This window comes from Lipotes vexillifer, unplaced genomic scaffold (genome assembly GCF_000442215.2).
Source record: "Lipotes vexillifer unplaced genomic scaffold, Lipotes_vexillifer_v1.1 scaffold230, whole genome shotgun sequence".
Lineage (NCBI taxonomy): Eukaryota > Metazoa > Chordata > Mammalia > Artiodactyla > Lipotidae > Lipotes > Lipotes vexillifer.
In genome coordinates, this window is record NW_006775143.1 from 7,214,106 (window position 1) to 7,219,093 (window position 4,988).

Consider the following 4,988-nt stretch of genomic DNA (forward strand, 5'->3'; position numbering starts at 1 on the left):
TGCATATATATATTTATTTTATTTAGGCTTTAAAAATTTTATTTTATGTTATTATTTTTTAATTTATTTACGTATTTGTTTTTGGCTGCATTGGGTCTTCGTTGCTGTGTGCAGGCTTTCTCTACTTGCGGCCTCTAGTTGTGGCAAGCGGGGGCTACTCTTCATTGCGGTGCATGGGCTTCTCATTGCCGTGGCTTCTCTTGTGGAGCACAGGCTCTAGGCGTGCGGGCTTCAGTAGTTGTGGCTCTTGGGCTCTGGAGCGCAGGCTCAGTAGTTGTGGTGCACGGGCTTAGTTGCTCCGTGGCAAGTGGGATCTTCCTGGACCAGGGCTCGAACCCGTGTCCCCTGCATTGGCAGGTGGATTCTTAACCACTGCCACCAGGGAAGTCCCCATATATATATTTATAATTATTGTGTCTTCTTGATGGGTTGACCTTTCTATCATTACTAAATATGGGCCATATTTCCCTGTTTCTTTGCATTCATATTTTGTTGTTGAAAACTGGACATTAAAAATAATATTTGTGGCAAATCTGGAAATCAGATTCCCTTCCCATTCCAGAATTTGTTGCTGTTGGTGTGTTCTATTTTTAGTGATTTCCTGAACTAATTCTGTAAAGTCTCAATTCTTTATTGGACCTGACCAATGAAGTCTCTACTCAGTTAGCTGAATGGTCAGCTAATGACTGGACAGAGATTTCCTTGAATACACTGCACCAAGAAGTTCCTCATTCTGGCAGCTACTCCTGTTCCCTCATTAGCCAAAGCTCAATTATCCAAGAATAATAATAGAGAATAGCTAAGACCAGCCAACAACCTATAATTCAATTTGGGCTATTACTATTTTTTTTTTGTTTTTGTTTTGCGGTACGCGGGCCTCTCACTGTTGTGGCCTCTTCCGTTGCGCAGCACAGGCTCCGGACGCACAGGCTCAGCGGCCATGGCTCACGGGCCCAGCCGCTCCGCGGCATGTGGGATCTTCCCCAGCACAGGCTCCGGACGCACAGGCTCAGCGGCCATGGCTCACGGGCCCAGCCGCTCCGCGGCATGTGGGATATTCCCAGACCAGGGCAGGAACCCGTGTCCCCTGCATCGGCAGGCGGACTCTCAACCACTGCGCCACCAGGGAAGCCCCTATCACTATTTTTATAGATCCTTAGTCTTCCCACCCAGACCCTCAGGGCTCAGTCCGTCTTCCACCCTTTGTTGAGTAGCTTCACTACCTCATCGTAGATGATGAACACGAGGGCCACGTCCAGGCAGGTCCGGCCCCGTAGGGGGACGATGCCACTGTAGAACGCTTTGAGCTCCTCATCCCTCAGGATCTGCGAGCAGCCGTCCGAGTGTTCGGTGCTGCTCCGCCTCCCGGCCCTGCATCCGGTCTTGACCTAGCCCAGAGGTGTGTTCCCAAAGACGCTGGCTGCGCTCGCGATAGCTTGAAAACCCCGTGATCAGCAGTTTCCCGGGCTCGCCAGAGTTGAGCCCTGGGTACCAGTTGCGCAGGGAGCTTCTGACCAAGAAGCGGACAGCCCGCTGGGATCTGCCGGCTGGCGGCCCTGGTAAGTCCTCTTCAGCCCTTGTTCCCGAACAATCTCCCTGACCCCCGTGGAGGAATCCTCTGTACTGTGGGTTTAGGGGAGATCTGGTCGTGTATGAACTTCACCTGGATGGCCTCCCTGGGCGCACGACCACCACGGCCTCGGCCTCGCGGGCGCCCAGGCCACACAGCAGCCTACATGCTGTCCAGCGGCCCCTGGGCATCCCGCGTGTGGGGTGCTGAGGGATGCGACCATCCTGGACGTGATGGCTGCTTTGGGGCTGGAGCCGTAGAGCGGGGAGGAGGCCTCGGTGCAGCCCGGGGCACCTGGACGGCCGACCTCTTGCCATACTCAGTCCCAGTGCTCAGGGACCCGGCTGTGCGAACGCGCATAGGGCTGCACCTGTGTCATCATGTACCTGGTGGGGAAGGTGATGCAAACTGCGATCCGGCCGCTAGGGCGCCTGTGGGGACCAGGAACCCGCTCCTGAGAACCCCGCCGCCCCGCCTCCGCGGACTTTGCTGCGTCTGAGCCTCTGGGAGGCCTAGCCGGTCCCCATGCTCGACCTCCGTTTTCCTGGCGAGGCACAGGGGGGTGACACACAGGTCAAGCCCCTCCGGAGTGAACTTTTAAAAACATATTTATGATTAGGCATTTAGGTGCCCCAAATATAAAAATATTGTGGAGATTCTTGCAGCCATTGATAATTCAGTGACTAAAAAAGTTTAATATTTGTGTAAGAAAAATAAAATACCTTAGTAAAAAAATATTTAAAAATTTTTTATTTTATTGAAGTATAGTTGACTTACAATGTGTTAATTTCTGCTGTACGGGAAAGTGATTCAGATATATATATTCTTTTAAGTATTTATTTCCATTTTGGTTTATTGCAGGATATTGAATATAGTTCCCTGTGCTCTACAGTAGGACCTTGTTGATTATCCAGTTTATATAATAATAGTTTGCATCTGCTGATCTGAAACTCCCAATCCATCCCTCCCCCACCCTCCTTCCCCTTGGCAACCACAAGTTCCTTCTCTGTGTCTGTGAGTGTGTTTCTGTTTCATAGATAAGTTCATTTGTGTCGTATTTTAGATTCCACATGTAAGTGATACATGATATTTGTCTTTCTCTTTGTGACTTACTTCACTTAATATGATAACTTCTAGGCCCATCCATGTTGCTGAAAATGATATTATTTCCTTCGTTTTTATGGCTGAGTAGTATTCCATGGTATATATGTACCACATCTTTATCCATTCATCTGTCAGTGGACATTTAGGTTGTTTACATGAATTGGCTGTTGTGAATTGTGCTGCTATGAATATAGGGGTACATGTATCTTTCTGAATTACAGTTTTGTTGGGCTATATGCCCAGGAATGGGATTGCTGAATCATATGGCAACTCTGTTTTTAGTTAGAAAACATATTTTTTAATGAACTATTTAAGGATAAGTTGGAGGGTAAGTCACCCCTTTAATAACAAATACTTCAGTATTTAACAACAAGAACATTCTCTTACATAACCACAGTGCAGTTATGAAGATCAAGAAATTTAACTTAGGGACTTCCCTGGTGGTCCAGTGGTAAACAATCCGCCTTACAATGCAGAGGATGTGGGTTCAATCCCTGGTCAGGGAACTAAGATCCCACATGCCGCGGGGCAGCTAAGCACACGTGCCACAACTACTGAGCTCACACTCCTCAAGGAGAGAGCCCACGTTCCACAAACTACAGAGCCCATGCGCTCTGGAGCCCACGTGCCACAGCTGGAGAGAGAAAACCCTCATGCCACAACTAGAGAGAAGCCCGCACGCCACAGCAAAAGATCCTGCATGCCTCAGTGCAGATCCTGCATGCCACAACTAAGATCTGACATAGCCAAAAATAAACTAACTAACTAAATAAATCTTAAAAAAAAATAACTAAAAAAAAACCTAAAAAGAAAAAAGAAATTTAACTCTGATACCATACTGTTATCTAATTCACAGCCCATATACCAATTTTGTCCATTGTCCTAATAATGTCCTTCAGAGCTAAGTTTTTCCTGGTCTAATATTCAATGCTGGGTCATGCATTGCCTTTAGCTGTCATGTCTCTTCAGTCTCCTGGAATATTTCCTTAGCCCTTTTGTTTTTCTGTTTCTCGACCTTGACATTTTTGAAAAGTATAGGCTGGTTATTTTGCAGAGTATTCCTCAATTTAATTTTGTCATGAGGTGTTCCCTCATGATTAGATTCAGGTTATGTGTTTTTGAGAGGAATCCCACAGAAGTGATACTGTGTCCTCAGTGGAGGCACGTGGAGTCAATATATCCCATTATTGGTGATGTTAAGGTGGCTCTCTGCTCTAAAGCTATTATCACCTTGTTTTTGAAATTAATAAGTAGTTTGTGGTGAGATACTTTGACATTATGTAAATATCCTGTCTCTCATCCAGCTTTTACCTATGCAACTATGATATTTACATCTACCTACTGTAACATTTTACCTATGATAATCTATTACTATAGCAACCTAAACCTTGATTGATGATTTTCTAACTATATCATTCTTCTATGTTTATATTTTGGCATCCTACTGTAAGGCAGACCCCTCCTTCTTCCCTCCCCTCCTTTCCCCTCCCCTCCTTTCCCCTCCCCTCCTTTCCCCTCCCCTCCCCTCCCTCTCTTCCTCCCTCCCTTCCTTCCTTCTAAAAGAATTCATGCATTCTTATTTTATTCTATGGACTATAATCCATTTTTACCATTATTTATTTTGATGCTCAAAATAATCTGTCCCAGACCTGGCCAATGGGAGCCTCATCAAGTGGGCTCCTATAGCCTTTTGAAATATCCAAGTTGTTCTTTGCATACTTCCTTATGTTCTAGTGCAATAAGGTACTCCCAGCTAATCTTGTCCTGTTCCTGCTCTAGCCTTGGCATCAGCCATTTCTCTAAGGAGCTACGATATGTTTCCTATCAGTTGAGAATTGCATTCATTTAGAAACCAAGGTGTGGGTGGTGTTCCATTGCTTCAAGGCCCTCTCAATATGTGTAATTGAATAAAAGTTCTGATCACTTGTTGGGACAAGTGACTTAACAAGTAAACTTTCTTCCTTTAATCTCTGAAAACTAGAGAGTGGTTTCACAAATGAAAAAAAAATACATGGAGTTTCACAAATGAAAAAAATACATGTCTTAGAATTCCAGGGATACCTTTTCTCTATATACTGTTAAGTATTCTACACTGTAATCTTTCAAGAAAAAAAAATCTTGATATAGCTAGCTTGGACAGGGAGGAGTAGAAGACTCTGTTTTTATGAGTTCTTTGAAATTATTTTGAGGGAACTGTGGTTCACTCTGTCTCAATTTTTAAAAGTTTGATATAATTGGATCTTTGGGACATTATCCCTGAAGAAGCTGAAGTTTCAAACCTCTGCGTATTGTAGCTGCTGAACTGTTAATTGTT

General features: G+C 45.0%; 1 pseudogene; it reads right to left on the reverse strand.

Moving 5' to 3' along the window:
* Window positions 1-1,184: 1,184 nt before the first annotated feature.
* LOC103078153 (tricarboxylate transport protein, mitochondrial pseudogene) lies at window positions 1,185-4,462 on the reverse strand (annotated as a pseudogene).
* Between the last annotated feature and the right edge of the window lie 526 nt (window positions 4,463-4,988).